The sequence below is a fragment of the Rissa tridactyla genome, chromosome 11, assembly GCF_028500815.1.
Source record: "Rissa tridactyla isolate bRisTri1 chromosome 11, bRisTri1.patW.cur.20221130, whole genome shotgun sequence".
In the NCBI taxonomy this organism is placed as follows: domain Eukaryota; kingdom Metazoa; phylum Chordata; class Aves; order Charadriiformes; family Laridae; genus Rissa; species Rissa tridactyla.
In genome coordinates this window covers 11,479,181-11,498,391 of record NC_071476.1, presented here as the reverse complement: position 1 = coordinate 11,498,391, position 19,211 = coordinate 11,479,181, and the positions used below count along the sequence as shown (strand labels likewise).

The following is a 19,211-nucleotide window of genomic DNA, read 5'->3' as shown; positions in this document are numbered from 1 at the left end:
ATACTGTTGGCAGGGAGCAAAGCCCAGGAGGACCAAGCTTAGGGCTGCCGATTTGAACCGTCCCCTCTATTAAAGGGGCACAGTTGTCATGGTGGACTTGTCTGAAACCTAGTGCTTCCAGCCTCCGTGTTTCCTTTTACTGCCACCTCTCTCGTGGCTCTTACTCAGGCAAAGTAAGGGCTGATTAATGTTGGTAGGATTTGCCTCTCTGTTCCCCCCTTCCCTCTTTTGGCTTTCTTTTCAGCGCTCCTTTCTTTAAGAAATACATGTGGCAGCTTTGATCTACATCCCTACGTAACATAGGTGGGGAAACTGAGGCACAGGGAAAGGTACAGTGCTGAAAGGTGGCACAGTGTTGGTGTGGGCGTGAGCAGCAGAACCAGGCAGAAAGCCAGTCTCTCCTCATTCCTCATCCTGTGCTCGAGCGTAAGAGACGGATGCCATTTCATTTCAGGCAAAATTAATGAATCCTTGCATGTGTTGTCCCTGGCACATTTCATACTGGTTTTCAGCTTGTGAAGAGCCACAGATAGCCTTCTGCAGTACGGTGGGTTTCAGAGCCTGCCTTACCTTTCGCACATTTGGATCCCTGCGCTTGCCCATCCCAGGACCTCTTTGTGTTGTACATTTAAACCCAATAGCGGGGAGTAAGCCTGTTTTGGTGCAATGAGTTCATACATGGAGCCATGCCAAAGCTTAATGAGCAATCAGAAAGGTGAAGGAACATTCAACACACTTATTTGTTGCTGTTGCTGCTCCCAGGGGCGTCCTTTAACCCTCTGAGTTCAACACTATATTATGCAAGTTTTGTTTTTGTGCTTAGTGGAGTGTGTAATTGTCCCTTCGGTGACTTGAAGAACTCTGAATGTTCAAAGACCGTTTGGGGAGCAGGGGGGTGGAGGGGGAAACCCAACCAGATAAGTGACCTATTTAGGCAAGGTTCACATTGATTTCACTTTCTGTTCGGTTTGCATAACTACTGCTAATATGGGCACCTCTTCCTTCTGCACCAAACTCCAGAATTGCTGGCAGGAGGTTATCTTCTTGGTTGTTCGCGATCTCTGTGTTACGTGGTGGAGCCTTCTAGGCACTGAGCCTGATACACCTGGAGTTAGGTTCCAGCCACGATAAGCTAATAAATGAAAATAATTGGCATTTTTTACTTACAGATGAAATAAAATTCCCCATTTCCTCATTCAATATGCTGGAATATGAAGCGACAAATTCAAAGGACAGTTTGTTTGGGACTATCTAAAAGGATAAAATGAAAGGAGTGCTGTTATTAGTCAACATACATAAAGAAGTATATGAAAATCACGATGAGACTTTTCCCATGTACTGCTCTTCCCCTGCCCTGTCCTGTTCTGCCAGCAGCAGAGAGCAGACCCGTCTCCCAAGAGATGCTCCCAGGGGATGCAGGAGGTTAATTCTGAAGTTCCTGGGTAACCTGTGATGGTTACACAAGCGCTTGGGTGGCAGTGGTGTTAGCCAGGTAGCCAAAATACGCCGGGGAGAGATGGGCCAGATCTGTGCATCTGGACACTTAGAAATACGGGCCATACAAAAATGACAGGTTTGGAGAAGAAGATAGAGGGATGTGCTGGCTCGGAGATTTGGCCCCGGCTCAGGAACGTTGCTAAAGGCAGGGTGGAAGCTCCCTGTTATAGACAAATGCAGCTGTGGTTAAGGTGGTTCTTGAGGGCGGTCTTTGTTCAGGCAATTTAGAAAGAAACACACAAACTTACACCTGCAAGCAGCGCATTCGTGTGGGTCTGAGCCAAACTCCGTGGAAGTCGGGAAGAATCTTTCCACTGACTTCAATGGGCTTTGAGTCCAGGTCCCTGGTGACTGGTTTGAAGTGACACATAGACTATTTTTGTCTGACAATTTTTTCCTTTCTGTATTTTCCAAAAACACCAGTAAGAGAAGAACAAGTAAAAACTTCATCTGTTTTGCTAAAGAAGAACTGAAGGTTGTATTATTCACTAGTATCCCAGGGCTGTCTGTACAGATTGCGGGCTGCATAGCTGCAAAATCGAGAGGTCTTTGTTTTAATGAGATAAGTAATCTAAGCTATTTACATTCTTGTCCTACAGATCGAACCAATGGAATGGAAAGATCTCTGGAAACATTAACAAATGTGGTGTTTACTTGCTTTAGCGCATTACTGATTGCGGTCGGCATATGAGATAATTTTTTTCTAAATTTGTACAAACAACTAACAAATTCTGCAATGATCTATGAAATAGGACACTTGCCAGAAGTAGTCTAACATGATGGCTGGCAGCGTGGGGCTCACTCTGCATTTCAGTTCTGTTTCCGTGAAGTTCCCTTTATCTTGGCTTTTGTTCACCCGTACATGGCGTGGGCTTTTCCGCTGCCATCAGTAATATGGATCAGTGGAAGCCTCCAACTCTGTGATTAAGGCATTAAAAATAAAATTCTTCTCTGCTGCCTAACTGCAGAACTTTCAAAGGAGTTGGGTTGCTGTTTTGTGGATAGATATCGTTTTAAGGGATTTTGCAGTTGAATAGCTATAGATGGGTTGGTATACAAACTTTCCTGTTGCTGCACAAGGAATGTGTAAGAACACACTGATGCATCTCTAGCGACATCATGCAAGAGCTTAACTTAGTCCTCTTTTTTAATAGAAACTTGGATCTCAGGCAGTACTCTTGTGTAATGACAGGCAAAAGGAAAAACTAACAGGCTTGCTTTCTTTCAAAATCTTTCAGTAGGCTTTAAAAGAGGGGCTTTGCTAACGGCACCGCATATAATGGCGAAAAGATGACCGAAGTGCTGATGAAAAACATTTTAAATGCAGTCAGAGCAGCGTGATAGATGAGTAAGTCAGGTCTGTCAGCCTTTCCAAGCAATGTGTGAGGCTCTGTTTTCCTGGGTCTTCTTGTTGGGAATGCCTTTCCCAGAGTCATGATGATCTGAATGCCCAGCGAGAGACAGTGGCTCCCCTTGAATTTGGAGGGGTGCCTGCGGGAGCTGTGACCCCTCTCTCTCATTCCCCTCTTTTAACCCTGCTTCAGCTAATGTGCGTCCACCTGCATGCAGATGTGGTGTGGATGCCCTGGTGTATGGATCCCGGGAGCAGGGTACAGCCGTGACAACCCTTTCACGCAATGGCAGGTCCCAAACCCTTCCCGTATATCCTACTTCCAGTAGAAGACTGGCTTTTAGAGCCTGTAGCTGCCCCGTTATAATTTTCACTAATTCATGGTCTTCCAACATACAGTTTACGCTTTCACAATGCTTTGCAACTCCATCCGCAAGAATTTGCCTCTAATGTATTTTGCCCTTTGATTAAAGCTTCTGCTGACAGCACGCTTGGCTAGGGACAGACCAGCTCACAGAGCAGGGTATATGGTGGCAAAAGAAGTGTGTTGTGCTCTGAAAGAGCTATTATTACTGCTTGCGTTTCCAATCACAGAGCTGGACTTCGGCTTGCTACTTCACAGATTCCAAAACCATAATTACTGGCTGCTGCCTCTGCTGTGAAACACTTTATTAAGTCTTTAGAGTCATTAAGGATTTTCAGGAAATTTATGGGAGCTCAGGTCATGTTGCCTGTTTGTTTATATAGCCCATGATCTGCCAAAAATGTGGCCTGTAGAGTTTCTGTAGTGAAGCCCGCGCTCACCCACATCTGCTTAAGAGCCTGATGGAAACTGCCTGTTTCATCTTACGTTGCCCTGTCTTTGCATGAGCTGTCGTGGGCAGTGGGATGCAGCCCTGCATCGAAGAGCAGAGAATGATTCCAGCAAAATTAAGTGAAGTCATTGGACTCAGAACTGATTTTTTTGCTGGAGACAGCAAACTCTGGAGCAGTCAAAGTCTGGATGCTTGTGCTATAAGCTCAGGTAAAGCTGCCACTGTCTGCAGCAGGAGTAAGGACTGAGCTCAGAATGGGTAAGAAACCTGGGAATTGGTCCCAGGTGTTTTAAGGGACTATTGTTTCCTCCCACCTTGGATCTAAGGGAGCCAAGGGGAGTTCGGGGCTCGCATAGCTACTTGAGCCAGACAAGATGCGGCTTGTGCTTGACTGAGGAGCCTTAGTATTCCGCAGAATGGCTCAGAGGCGCAATTCATGACCCTAAGTCCCGTAATTTAACTCATCTGCTCCTCTTTTTTTTTTTTTTTAAAAGACAACATTTACACTTTGGGCTTTGCAAATGCCCTGTTGTGTCACAAACATGTGGCACCAAGCACGACTTGCCCAGGTGTCACACAGACATGTCTGCCATGCTGAGCCAGCTTAGCAATGGAGGGCAACCCACCAAATATATTGTACTGTGACGACGCTGTGTACTGTTTAGGGGTACGTTTGCAGTCCAGTTATAAGGTATGTGTTATTACCAACCTCAGAGCTAGCTTTTTACTCCGCTGTTAGAGGTCTGTATTTTTAAAGCTGGAATCAGGAGTCCAAACTGGCAGCATTCTATGTAAAATAATTGTGTCTTGGTCTGCAGAGCATTCATTTATTACAGGATTAAAAGCACTTGTAATGAACAAGGCCAGTTACAATTACAGTCTCTCTATAATCATGTGTAGCACAGTCTAAAGATAACTTTACAGCAACCAGCTCACTTCGTCTGACACCAGTCCAGCATGGTCTGTACTAATGTCAGAGTTGGAGGCTGATGGCTGTCCTACAGAAAAGGCTTACCCCATTCTTGTGGAACAGAAAAGCCCAGTGTTTCTGCAAGCAAGCCAGACTGGTGTGTCTGCATCTGCGCTGCTGTGTGTCTCTGTGGCCAGACTGCGTATTTATCTCTGGGTGCTCCCTAGGATTTACCCAGCAGGTCCCCAGGGATGGAGCCATGGGTCTGCCCTCTGCTTTTAAGTGTCCTTAGTAGTGTAGATATCTGCTGCAGGCAGGTTCTCTGGCTGACTTGAAGCTGATAACCTCTGTCTCTCCCATCCGGACTTGCAGTGACAACACATGTACAGCATCAGGCAGACGCAGTGGTCTGGGGTGTCTCCCAGTGCCTCTTGGGATTGCCTGCCAGAAGGTGGACAGCCTGAGCTTGGTTGGAAAGGGAAATGCCAGCGTGCACCTCTGGATCTCGGGACTGCCTCAAGGTGCTCCAAAGACTCCAAAGGTAAGTACGAGATTGGCACTTGTCCAATAATATAGGCACGGTTTCCAGTAGCCTTGTGTTAATGATAATTATAGTCAGCTATGGCCCGGAGCCTATACAGCTCTCCATCCTCATTTGTCTTTACAGACCAATAGGTGTGTAATGTAGGCTAGTAATGATAGTAATTATTATCTACAAATTTCAAGGACGCAAAAGCCCGTGCCAGCACAGGATTAGATAGCTCCTGACTCTCAGACCTTTAACAGGCCACTAGTTTCTCACCAGCGTTAATCGGCACAGCTTTGCTGACACAATGGAAGTGCCTGCAAAAGCAAAGGCGGCTCTGGCTTGGCAGCGTGCCTCAAGGAGCTCCAGGCAGGGGAGGATGAGATATACCATACGCCTCCATTTCCTGATTTGCAGTATATCAAGATATAGACAGATCTTTATTTTTTGATGTGAAAGCAGAATGAAAAACTAGGTTAAATCAGTCTTGAGGGATATTAAGCCAGTTCTCAGGAAGCCTATGCAATTATTATGCCTCATCCCAGCCTTCTTGATTGGGAACATGCCTTTAAGAACATGATCAGCCCCAGGAGATCTCCCCCGTAGCCTGGGAATTCCACGCTGTCTGCTGACGAGAGGGAGGCCGGGCCACAGAAACTCTCCATTCAGAAGGGAAAGCTTTTCTTCCTATTTTTTCCTTTCTCTCTCTCTCTCTCTCTTTTTTTTTTTTTTTTGGCAAATTATAACTGTGCACGTTGGATTCTTTTGTCAACCAAATCTAATGCGACTGGCCTGAGCTGAATGGCTGGTCTGTGTGATGCTCGGACTCAGTTTCTTTTCAGGTGCTCGTTGCTTGTTTCCATGAGATGATGAGTAGCATCTGCCTTTGGGCTTAGAGCAGCTGCGGGCACTGTGCTGTGTCCCTGGCTGGGGGGGGGTGTTTGTGGGAGATGTAATTTGTCCTGTTACAGTGGCTGGGCTTTGGGTCTGAAGAGGTGCCTCTTTAGCCCCTGTGTTATCACAGGGCTGTGAAAATAGTGTAGGGCCAGCAGTGAGGATTTTTTGCTCTTTTAAAATGTGGGAAAGGCCTTCAAGGTTTGGCTTTCATGCATATTCTCTTCTGTTCCCTGCAAAGAGTTAGGCTCCTAGTTCAGCTGGGACAAACTGGCTGTGGGGATGATGAAGGGAATAAAAAAGTTAACCATATCTCAAGGAGTATCCCTCAAGGCCAACGTGCCTGTGATTACCTTTGCTTTCTTGTGAAACTCCTGAGCTACCTGGTCCCAGGCTAGCTGGCAATTAGCTCCTCAAATCTGAGTTTGTTTTCCAATGGCATTTAGAGAACAGGTTCCCAGATAGAGCGTTTTATTGATTTGATATTCTGATAAAATCCACTCAGATCTGAAATTCCTAGTGGAGAAAAAAACTTCAGCCACTACAACTGAAAGAATGTGAAACCTTCAACCTGGCAACTGCTGGAGTGGGCTTCCCTCCCGTCCCCCCTGTCCCCCCCTCAGCCCCCCTTCCCAGAGAAACATGTGGTTCACACATACACACACACACACAGCCTGTTCTGTTGGGAAATGTACAGTTTGCCTTTGAGAATGACCATCCATTATGGTTCAGCGCAGCTGTTCACATGAAGACAGCTTTAAACTCATCCAGAAATTGCTGGCACACATCTGTGGACGTCTCTCCTTCCACCCCTTGCTTGATCCCGCGGGGCAGGAGTAAAGTGCTGCCACCCTCTCCACCCTCAGGGGCCATGAGGGAGAAGCTGGTGGCTGTGCACACATCCCACCCGCGCACCCTCTGCTGTTGGCCGCTTTACCCTCATGCCAGTTCTTTTGTAAATGTAACATCACACACACACCTCCATACCCTGCTTGCTGAACAAGGCAGAGGTCTGCCCCTCGTTATGAACCTTGTGTGCATGTACTGATGTTTAACTTTGAAATAACAGCTTCACCCAGCTCTGCTCTGGTTTCACCCATTTCTGGATCAGTTATTGTATAAGGTGTTGAGATGGTATCAACTTTTAGTTCACACTGCAAGATCCCAGCTCAGGGTTTGGCTTCCTCCGTACGTCCAATGCAAAGCTCTCTATACACACAAGGACATGCAGACACCTCTCCCCAGTTGCCCCCCGCGTTGTTCCTCACTCACCTTCCTTTTATCACTGCATTAAGTTACAAATCTTCCCAAGCCTATCTTGATGTGGCCTGGGTGCCTAAGTCACTGGGTGGTACAAATATTCAAAGAGCATCCATGTTCTCCAGGAATAACCTCATGTCCGTGTAGTCGCTCCTCCACCCCATAACTGCAGGAAGAAGGAGGAAACCCATACGCTTGGCTGGCTGAATAATGTTTCCCTTCCCACACAGTAATTTTGTCAAAACCAAGTTATTGACATGGCAGTGGGTTCCCTTTGTCACCCTTGCCCTGCCTGGGTGACAGGACACTCTCCCATGCAGTGCTGTGGCAGGGCATGCAGGGCTGTGGCAGCACAAGATTGCTTTTAATTCCTGGGCGACCCTCCCTCCCCCCCCCAGGGCAGTACGGGATTCGTGTGAATTCAGAGTTAAGGCTCTGGGAGAGGTGTGAAGTCAGGAATTACAGCGACACATCTCCCACTTCCAGGGGCAGTACATGGCGTTGGTGCGTGAATGGCCCAGAGGCCGTTTGGGTTGATGTGGCTTTTGTGGGACAGAGTACGCAGTCCATCTCTCCCCCTAAGGCGGAGGGTTTGGGTGGCTCTGGTTGATACGCACAGCCCGTGGGAGGACCCGTGAGCCTGCGCTCAGCTCCACACCTCGGGCAGCCCAAGGCCAACTGCAGAGAGCTGAGCCTCCTCTGATGGTTGGAGAGGTGGCATTGGCGTGAGACGGTGGCAAGGGCAGGGTTACTGCAGCCCATTGAGAGCAGTCGGGATCCCAGAGTGGGAAAAAAATGGACACCATATAGCCAAGAACTATACTTTAAAATGTAAAGCAATCCAGTCGTTTCCAGCCAGCGGCTTTTCCCCAGCTGTTCGTTTCCAATAGAGTATTATGATCAGTAATTGATACTCTCAGATGTCTCTGCACAATCCCCAGAGAAGAATGGCCAGGGCAATATATTTTTTTTCCCAACTCACTGGAAAATTGAGCCCCAGCTGGGGCTAATAAGTGCTTTCATTAAAATACTGATCTTAATCCAAAGCTGAGAATAATGTCTCCTCTGTGTTGCAGCTCTCCTCAGCTCTGACATGGACTATGCTTTTTAACAAGAAATGAAAGGAGGATAAATAGACACTTCTCGCCCCAACATCATAATAACACCAATGTTAGGTCCCAATGAGGTCAATGTTTTTTTGATTGCCCTAGTGGAATGTGTTGTTTTTTCCATGCGACAAACTCTTTCCAGTGATGGAGGACGGGGTGTATGGCCAGCGAACCCCTCCATCCTCCTCCTGAATCCATTCTGCTCCACTGCCTATGGGTGGTCTCATCAGGAAGAAAATGAGGAGCAAGAGTGCTTGTCCGGGCGCTGTGTGCATGCCAAGATGTGTGTGTTGGACTGCAAGGCAGAGGCAAAACCGTTCCATGATTTCAGCACAAGGGTTTATTTTGTCCTCCCACCTCTTCATTTTCTTCTGGCCAAGGCAGAGAGATTATTACTAATATTTACTCATCCAGAGCTTCTCAGATGGAGAGGTGATTTGAAAACCACATCTTGAAAGGATTTTTCCCCCTTTCTCACGCTACCTGCATGCAAAGAAAGAGGGGAGATCTCCAACACCGCCCCCCCCCTTTTTTTTTCTAGGAATAGGGCCTGTATATTGCTGGCTAAAGTTCAGGCAGTGAATGACAAGAGCATAATTTCATGGTTTTGGATACTGGCCTGTTTCCAGTGCTGGATATGAGTTTTGTTTTGATCAAGAGCAGGAGGATAAGGCATGTCTTGCTAAGTGTTCGTGTTGTTCGGCAAGCCACCAAGTATCAAGTATGACACAACTCATCTCCTTCCCTTTGCTTGCTCACATTCATCCTTTTATCTCTCCATTCTAGCTTTGATTGGAAGAAGGTCCTGTCTCTGCTCACATCTTTTCTACTTGTGCTGTCCTGCACCAGAAGGCCACAGACAGGGATGCTCTGTGAGAAGTCTCAGATGTCATGGGAAGAGAGTCTCAAGATGTTTTGCAAGTAAGACCGGCTGGAAATCTCGGAAGAGTCTCCTGCACATGCATCAGGTTTAAAACACATGAAGCTGATGGCTATTTGAGGATGAACTACCATGACTCGTTGCTGCAACAGGAACACGTACCCTGGTGCTCCCGTGAGGCATGCTCCAGGCATGCATAGAGGTACCTTTAGATGAAGTCCTCAGCTGAGGAACAGCTGAGCTGTGGGATGCTTCCCTGAAATGACCCCTTTTTTTTTCATCAGTCCTCTCTCAGTGTCCAGCCTTATGGCAACGGTTTTGCTTGTGGGGGAAAAAGGGCATTCCGGGTAGCAGAGTTAGAAAGCAAAGTGCACAAAAACAGAGAATTCATCAGATGCTTCTGAAAACTTATGATCATTCCCATTTGCTCTCTGAGGAGTTGTACAGCTCTGGGGAAGATGTTTAACTCCTTTAATGAATGGCTGCTGGGTGATTTATTCTTTTCCTTACTGAATCTAGAATGCCCTCTTTGAACATGAGCACCTCTTTTTCGCACTTGCTGGCCAACAGAAGTGAAGGGCCAGGCTTTGACAGTTTCACTGACATCAGATTCCGCGTTATCTCTTAAGAGCTGCCCTTCACTTCATTGGCATCACTCACAGCTGGTGCTTAATGCAGGTAGGGATTTTGGATTCAGGGTGCCACCCATCTATACAGCAGTGTAACATCCTAAATTCACGCCTGACAGAAGGGGCCTCTCGCAACACTGGGTGCAACTTATATTATGAAGGACCATTCTCTCTGTCCTGCTCATTTCAGTGAAGCGGGTTATCTAATCTCACTGCAGGTTGTAGATCCTTTTTTTGAAATCCTCTTGCTTTGTGAAGTTCTATTCAGTCTTAAATATCATGACAAGACATCTTGTGTGCTGGTTTTGGCTATCCTTTTGTGGATCTATGGAGCTGGCACTGAATCCTCACAAATCTAGTGGATTTTGACCTACTCTGGCTATCCTCAGGTAAGTGAGATAAAGGTTGGGCCTGTTTGACAAAGGCAATAGTAGGACTGTAGTTAAAATGGAAACATTAGGGAAGTTCCATATGGATTTATGAAAAAAGGTTGAAAGTAAGAGATTTCGCAGCAAATTCAAAACATTGCACTGCTTAGTCAAAACTAAAGTTCAGAGTTCAGCTTAGAGATCTGGAAATTACTTTCTTGGACCGCACTCCAGGACAGACTGCTGCAGAGCCCCAGGGCACTGCCGCTCCTGCGTCCAGAACTTCCCCGTGCTCCGACCACTGCACCCAGGTCTGGCATCCTAACGGCCCTCTAGCTCACGGCATCCTAGCCAGATGTTCATCCTACTGCTTACAATTACGTCTGCACATTTATCTTTGCCTGTAGCATCCTCTTGCATATGGTCTGTAGGGCCTTCAGGGCAGGAATTGCCTCGCTTGTCTTTTTGAGCACCTGACAGCTCTAAACCTGCGCTGCAATGCTGCAACACCGCTACGCGCTTGCCTGAGTCCTGTTTGGGAGGGCAGGGGATGTCTCCTGTTACCATTCCAGGGTAACCTGCAGTGAGTATCCGCAGCACAGCTCTGCCCCACTGCCAGCTGAAATCTGTTCAGCTTCCCAGCCAGCCCGAGAAGGACAAGCCATTCGTTTAGATTGCAGGTAACCCTTTATAAGCTGGAAAAGCCGAGAATAGCAGAGAGGGGGGTTGGCGGACTCCCCTGTGGGTTAAGAAGGAGCTATTTGTTCTCGTAATTACTCGTCTAGGAGAGGGGTCTGTTTGACAGTGCTTTCCTGCAAAGCATCATGTTTGCCCTGAAGCCAAATAAAACCTTGGTGTAAACTTCTGCCCGAGGAGAAGAAAAGGCAACTCAGAGGGAATTTATGTGAATAAAAAGGCTGTAGCCGTTTCAAAGCATCCCTTGTGCATCAAGCCAGGGTGATCCCTAATATCTCAGATGTCTAAAAGGCTCTTTAATGTCCAGGAATAGGCACAAATGTGGGCTGGTTTCCCTTCCCCTTCACTGAGGGTTTTTAACTCTGTGTATGTCAGGCACCTCTCCCACCTTGCTCTGCTGCCCACCCTGTGGGTTTCATGTATTTCAAGAGATGCCAGTCCTGGAAACCTGTGTATTGCAGCCAGGAGCTGCCTTCTGGGGTAGCCGGAGGGATCAGGTGCTCTCTGCTCCTTGTTTCCCACAAATACAATGGCTGGGATGGCTGAGAGCAATTTGGGCAGAGTGGCTGCTGCTTGGCTGGTAATTGTGGCTTTGGGGTTTTGTGTTACCCGCTGACTAATCCTGTGCAATCTTCTCGGGTTTCCGAAGCTTAGTTCAAGTCAGACTGACGGTACTCCTGCTCCCTCCAGGCTGTGATGATGAGATTTGGCTTTTCTATGGGAGGGGGCATTTCACTGTAGACCTGACCTCTGCTAGACCGCCGAGCAAGGCATCTGCAGTGCTCAGACTGCAGAAGCGAGGGTTGGGCAAGCAACTCTTCATTTCAGAGGTTTTCTTTTGTTATTTCATCAACCTTAACCACTTTACCATCATCTCCAGTAACAAATGTGCCTAATTAATGGGTAGAAGTATTATAGCCCTCTGTGGGATATAGTCTGGATTGCTCAGCTGTGTCCCACAGGCTCCGTCCTGCTCGGGGCCGAGGGAAATCAGCATGTGGTGAGTGGGGCAGGTGTGTGTTTTTGCGGCAGGCAGACCTGAGTTCTTGGTGAGCAACTGCTGTGAAGTTCCGAGTAGCTGTGGTGTCCTGATCCCAGGTGAGAGTGGAGATCCTGTTGAAAATGCAGAAAGGAGAACAGCATCTTGACCTCTCTGAAGTTACACTGGCGCTGGGGGGAATAACGAACTGTAGTTTGCTTTTTGTTGGAAAATTCTGTGTCTATGACTTGAAGGCAGGTGCACTGTGCAGGAAAACAGCAGCTAGCAGCTGAAGTAAAGCCCCTGAACATCGGGAGATGATTTTTGCAGTTTTTCAAGTTCTTTCTAGGTTCCCCTGATATTTTCTGTGAAAGAAAAGTTTCTTCCTTCCCTTGTGCAAATGCCTGAACGGAGGCGAGCCGAGCACACGCACATCAGATGCCTGCAGTTGCCCTGCCTGCACAGGGACTCTTCCAAGCCTGCAGTGCTTTGGAGACCTGGAAGGGAAAGATGCCTGGTGACCTGATAGTTGTCTCAAGTTGATATAACTACTGCTTTCCTTGGCTTCTATGAAATACTTGGTGGAAAAATAATGACTGGGCCAAATCCTGTTATTTTACATCAAGGTAATCAGAGTGGTCACTTCACTGGCTGCTTCAGAATAAGCTATTTCCTCTCTCAATAAGCCAGTTCGACCTCCAGTTTCTCTTCTCTTTGAAGAGCAAGTGGGTTGGTGGCTGAATGTCCAGATAAAACACCTTCAAATTAAGCTGGGCGTAGATTTCTGAAGACGTTTGGCCATGTAGGACTTCATCATGTGCCAAAGCCAAAGCAACTCTAGCAATTCATTAAAAGGAGTGTGTGTGTGGAGGACAATGTAAATGAAATAAAATTATGGCCTCAAACTGATAGACAGCAAAATTTTGAGGAACTCTGAAGCATGTTTCAAATAAACATTTAAAAGTTTGGATTAACATTTTGGCCACTGACTGTTATACAAAGTTGATAAAATTCTCTCTGTTTATCAATTTTACTATTTCCACAATCTTTTAATCAGCTTTTCTGCTTAGATTTGTGAGGTTTTGTCAACAGTAAGTTGTAAACCATTTATTTCCATATCCAAAAAGCTTTGGTTCCCTTAAATATAAGGTTTCCCCTTTTCTCCAGGAAAGACTATAATTTCCCCTGCTGAAGAGACCTTCCTTGCACGCAAGTGATTAGGTTACCATACTGGTTTGGTTACAGGATTATGTTTTCAGACAATAATCATAAGATTGTTGTGCCTCGGTTTCCTTTTCCGTGTATTAGTTCTCCCTGCTGCAGATGGACAGAGGAGGATGCTGTGTGGTGTTGATGCTTAGCTCTCATGAAGTGCTTTAGGATTTATTGATGGATCATTCTTTCTGAGATGGAAGTAATCCTTGGCACATCTCGTGTTACGCTCTCTTTCTCATAAGAGGATGATAAGATTTTTCTTGCCTTGACATAGAACTGTAAAAAGGTGTGTTTACACCCCACTCTGCCACTTACTAAAAACCTATAATGTAACTCATTTACACCACCTGGGCTAAAAGAAAGCCTAGAGCTGGTCTTTAGTGTTAACGTTAGAAGGTTTCCAGTATAGCTGACCCTAGTCTCCTCTAGTCTGTAAGAAAACACTGCTTGCATGGAACAGACAATTTTTGAGTGAGATCTGGGCTTTAACACCCGCTGTTAATCAGGGTTTCAGAAGCTGCATCCGGATAGCATCCCAGCCTTTCAGAGCTAAGGTGTGCTCAGATCAATGCTATGGCTTCAGGTCCTTATGCAACTGAAACCCTTCAAGGACACACTTTCTTCATCCCAATAGAGCTAGGCTATGAAAAGGATCAGTCTATGCTCATAAAATTTGGCCTTTTGTCAAAATTAGTATGATAAAGGAGGTTGGAAGATTTTGGAGGGAGATTTTCCACTGTGTTGAGCACGGATGGTGGCTTGTTCCAGTGAGGAGGCAGTACAGGCCGAAGAGGTGGGGTGGGCTCATCAGCAAGATGCTGCACTCATTTGTAGAAGAGTTGCTTTTAAGAGGTTCACCATCCCTCTTGGGGTGAAAACACCCACTGTCCTTTCCTTTCATGAGGACTGGTCCTTAAAAGACCCTCTTCTGCTTTTCGTGGCTGTGGTCAGATATCCAGCAGTGATAAGCTGGTTTTCTATGTTTGCTTTATTTGTCAGGTTGAGCTGGCAGTGTTGAGTGCCGCGACTGACGGAGCAGCCGAGCTGGCAGTGGAAATGTCCAGACAGCCCATGAACAGCAGCTTAATGCATGTGCAGGTACGGTATGTATTTATATCTGAATGCGTAGTCTGTGTGTGTGCACATGTGTTCCTGGGAAAGTTTTTGAGAGAGTGGCTAATGCATCTCAATTACACCCCAGTCTGGAGTGACAGCCTTGCTAAGGAATTGAAAATCTGTAAAGAATCCACTGAAGTTAAAAACACCATTTGGTTTCCTTCGCCGGAGGGACACTCATCAATATCTCTTTCTGTTAATATCAGAGGGTTAAAGCCTTGGCAGCGTTCTCAGCTGCCAGATGCAGGCAGAGTTTTTTTTGTGAAAAGCAATTTTATTACTGTTGGGCTAAAGCTCCAATTTTGCCTGACACTGCAAGTTTGTTAAAAACAGTGAAAAAGAGATTGGTGTACGGACTGCTGGCTTTTCCCCTTTGTATGTGTCCCGTGAATGAACTGGCCTCTGGTTTTATCTGCATCAAGATGGATTTCCTTACAATTCACTCCCCACTTGGGATCACGTGAAAACTTGGGTTCCCTGAAGTGAGAGACTGGTGCTTTGGTGTTTGTGCTGCATTTCTGGCTAGGGCACAGCTCTTTGCGAGCAGCGGTGGTTGCTGTGTCAGAGGAACTGAGGAACAGGGAACAGGTTCCTAAGTCAACCTTCATCAGTTCGCACACACGGTGCAGGAGGAGGGGTCCTAACTCAGCCTCAAGGTTTTTCCTGCTTCAGACTCAGAAGCAACCTTAGCAGCGCTGAATCCCGTTTCTTTCTCTAATAATAAATCCCATTTTCTCTCTCTGTCTGACAAATGACACTCCCTCCCGGAGCCAGTAATAGAGCAGATTTCTTCAGAGACCTGCTGTGCAGCTCAACCCTGCCTCTTCAGCATTTCAGCCACTTACCCAAGGTTACACAGCAACTCTTTGGCTTCACGCTAAGTGACTGAAATGCCCCCGATTGGGTGGTGGTTGTATTCCCATCTCCCCAGCGAGGAATTTCCTCCGGTGCTTCTCAGTTCATTAGCGGGTGGCTGTCTGACACCACCAGCCTCCGCCAGCTGCCTCCAGCCCGCGCTGCCGCAGGGGCTGCGCCGCACAGACGGGGACACCTGGCCAGTGCAAACCCCCTGCTCCTCGGGGGCTTTGCAGCCCAACCGCGGACATCTGCTCGGAGCTGGGAGTTGGCACTCGAAGGGTTTTGGCCTTGGAAGGAATATATTTACTTTGTACAGCTTTTCTGCGAAGAAGCTTCTGATGGAGAAGCCCAACAATCTATTTAGTCTAGTAACAACAGCATGCCAGTGCTTCTGGAGGAGCCCCCCCAGCAGCGCAGCTGGCTACTTGTATAATACTTTCCTGTAAGAGGGGAAAAAGATACTTTATTCCTCCCTCTTGTTCATCCTTGCCATGCAGCAGTAGGGCACTGTAATTTTGTCTGGCGTGGCAGAGTATCTCCCAGGTCGGGAAAAAAAAAAGAACAAAACCTTTTTGGTTCTAAAGAAAGATATTTTCCTGCAGTTTTGGAGAAAGCTCTCTCTTCAGGATAATTTCTATTCTTCTCAACAGGATCTGCTGCAAAAATCTCTCAACATTACTGCCATTTGCCAGTCGTGGCTAAAATTCTTTGTATACTGCTTCAGGCTTTGCTTTTACAGCGTGAGTTTCAGTTCTGATAGCAGAGCAGAGGTTGACTCGTTGGGATCAAGTGTGAGGATGAAAAGCATATGTATGACCTTTTAATATGGAAAAACATAGCTGTGACTGTTGTGGGAATGAATCTGATGATAGGAACATACCTGTGTTGGGATGCTGGAACCAAAGCAGGTGCGTGTGGGATGCCCCATCAGACTGGGGAGGACCAGACCACAGGTTCTCCATGGAGCTGGAGCCTCCGTCCTCTCTCGTGAGCCTACAGCAAATCTCCCAGGGCTTATGAAGTCCCAGTCCCATGTTATCTGGCGTATCTCAAAGAAACCACTCATTACTGAGGCAGCTGCTGGCCTGTGCTGTGGCAGAGCAAAGGGGACACCAAGGAAGGTGTCTGAACTGGGAAGAGGGACTGGAGAACAGAGATCACTGAACGGGGAACATAGGGCCAGAGGGGTGCCCTGGGGAGAGACCCTCAGGAGAGGACGCAGCCATTGAGAGTGGGGAGGAAAGTGAGGTGGGGATGACAGGCGGTGTCTGGCTGATCTGTATGGCAGTGCATCCTTATGATAGCAAGGGGGGAAAAAAAGAGAGGGGGCGTTTTGTTTTGTTTGCTTTTTTAATTAATTTTTTTGCAAAGTGTTTGTGTGACAAGCTTCACTAGTCCCCTATCCCTGAGAAGGAGAATTGTTATCTCGGGGATTTCACAAGGCTGGTGTCCTGGGAAGGGGCATGCGTCGGCCCTGGAGACAGGCATAAAAGCAGGGCATGGGTGTCCTGCCAGGACGCGCGTGTGCCCTGAGGACAGGGTGCTGGCCAGACCCACCGGGCGCCTTGAGGCCGGCTGTGTTTGGGCTCCCTCAGTTCAGAAAGCTCAGAGCACTCGTGCCTGGCTTGGAAACCTGACTCTGTGGGCTGGGGAGTGTCCAAGGGAGGCTGTGACCCACCTAAGGCTCCGACACCTCATTTAAACCCACAAGACGAGGTGTGAGGGGTTTATCCCCTGCAGATGAGCGCCGTCGGGAGGGCAGGAGCAGCTTTGCCCTAGGCAGGGCTGTGCTGCCTCCAGGGGGGACGTGGGGCGCAGGGCTGGTGGGACGGGGCCAGGAAGGGCAGCCCGGGGCTGGGCCGCCCCGCAGGGAGCGTGCAGTGCCTGCCCGTGTTCGGTTTGGCTCTGCACAGCACTGACGTCTCCTGGTTTGTGTGACATTATGCATTATGTGATAATTATAAAAATGTGAAAATAGAACTCAAAGTACCGAGCAGGCAGCACAAAGCGGTTCCATGCGTGTTTTCCTGCTTCCCCTCAGAGTAGAACTGCCCCTTTAGAAAAGAGCCTCCTGTTTAGTATAAGTTTCTCATTACTTCGTAGGGGTTCTTCCTTGTAGGGCCCTTAAAGCAGGATTAACTGGCAATGGGTGGCACAGTTCCCTTAGTACATAGTGATCTAGCTCTACATTCAAATGGGCACAGAGCTATTGCTGTTGCTTCTTATTTTCTGCCAAGTGCCAAAGGGGGGTTGATGTGGGCCAGTTTAAATGCTTGGTCCATCTTGGAATGGATGTTATGGGCTTAACTATGGTTTGCCATTTGTTCCTCCCTATTATCTATACAATGCCAGGTCCCCTCTGAGTCACCTCCTTGGGGAAGTTGTTAATTTTCTCTTACTGGGTGGCATCAGTTTGTTTTTAGCACAGGTTTCCTCTATTTTACTGGCAACTTCCGAAGTGGGAGAAGCAGCTTAGGAATCCGGTTGGGATGTGCTGCGTGGCAGGATGAATATTTCTGTGGTCCCAGCAGACAATGGGACGTGCTGCTGTGTCTCGCCAAGGCAGAGAGGAAGCGGCAGCCGACTGCGGCGCTCCAGACATACCCCCAGTGCTCTGTGGGCTCCCCCTCCTGCCATTTGAATGCTTTCAGTGTCAGGATGAGACCTCTGAGGATGCTGGGATCTTGCTTCACAGTTTTTGGACAGCAGGTTTATTGAAGCTGAGGCATGAGGCTTGCGCTTTCTTCTAACTACTTTTTGATCTGGGGGTAACAAGAACATGGGGGAAGATGAGTCTGCTCCAAGACTTGCAAAGGTTTGGGCCATCAGCATTAATTCTTACTGATGTAATACGGTGACTCTAAAATTGGCAGAAGGATCGGCAACCGTAAACCCAGGGCTGCAGCACAGAGTAGTCTGTGCTTGGGAAGCACGAGCGACAGGTTTGAACACAGCTGAAGGAAAGGCAAACCTCTGCGTATGTGCTGTCCTGTCCTGAAAGGAGTGCTGTTCTGGGCAGAAAGGGTTAATGTTGTAAATGTATTTTTGTGTATGACCCTTATGCATGTAACAGGTGAGAGTCAGTCAAGTGCACTCATTTCAGAGGACATCTAAATGGATGCTTCTGGACTAGCCTGAGGGGATTATCAGAGGAAAAAAGAAGCGTATATGAGACAGAAATTCTGGGAAGCCATCCAAACAGGTAAGAAAAAGGATCAAAGGAAACTCATCAGCTGGCTGCTTCTGACCTCAACTGCCTCATTTTGCAAGTATGCAAACTTCCAGTCTTGGGAGTGATACAGCAGTAGTTTTAAGCTCTTCTTTTATTTTCCCATCAATTTCTGTACTGGCCTATCAGCCCCTATGTCAACATCACCACTTCTAATCCTTCTCTTTAAATTTGCAATCACAGCCATAGGCTATTTCCAGGGCAAGGAAAGGGATGGGGAGCATCCTCTAGCAGCACCAAGCTAATAGAATGTATTGACACTGTATTGTGTGTTATTAACTGAGGAATGTGGCCTGATTATATGGTTTCTTGAGGAGAATTGACCTGTACAACAGCTAGGGGAGTTTTCATTTAGTACCTGTTCCTCTAGGTCAAAAAATACAGGTTTTGGCTGTGAGCTCTCACTTAAACACATGTTCTCTTCTGGATAAATTCAGTATAGTCCTTAGGGAGCTGAAAGTGAGCTACAGAGCGGTAAGAGAAGAAGTTCTGATGTTCCTTGATCTAGAAAGCAGTGGCCCTTTCTGGGTGAGACTGGTTGGGGTTGCGATACTGAGAACTGTGCACTGCCAAGCTCCTTTAGGGTGAGAAGGGACCCCTTGTATCCGAAAGGGAGAAGGGGAAGCTGGAGGGAGGTGAGTCTGGTTACTGCTAACAGAGTCCCCTTTTGCTGCAGTCGAAGGATCTCATTACAGAGATCCCTGGCTGTGCTGGGGGTTGTGTTGCAGACACGGGGGACCCCTCCTTTCTGAGCTGGGTCCTATTTCTGTTGGCACAAGTTCCCTCTTGGTTGTCCCAGATAAACCCTTGTCATGAATTGTGCTGGCACCAAGCAGGGCCTCAGGACACAGTCATTGGGAGCTGAAAGGGCACCTGAGC

The 19,211-nt window shown here is 47.4% G+C and overlaps 1 long non-coding RNA gene across 1 annotated transcript in view; it reads left to right on the top strand.

The window, feature by feature from the left end:
• Positions 1-14,211, top strand: part of LOC128916264 (uncharacterized) — a 36,798-nt gene extending 22,587 nt beyond the window's left edge. Inside the window, exons 2-4 of the long non-coding RNA XR_008468881.1 lie at positions 4,946-5,114; positions 9,149-9,444; positions 14,129-14,211. This is a non-coding gene — a long non-coding RNA (uncharacterized LOC128916264). The remainder of the gene's footprint in view (positions 1-4,945; positions 5,115-9,148; positions 9,445-14,128) is intronic.
• Positions 14,212-19,211: the final 5,000 nt, after the last annotated feature.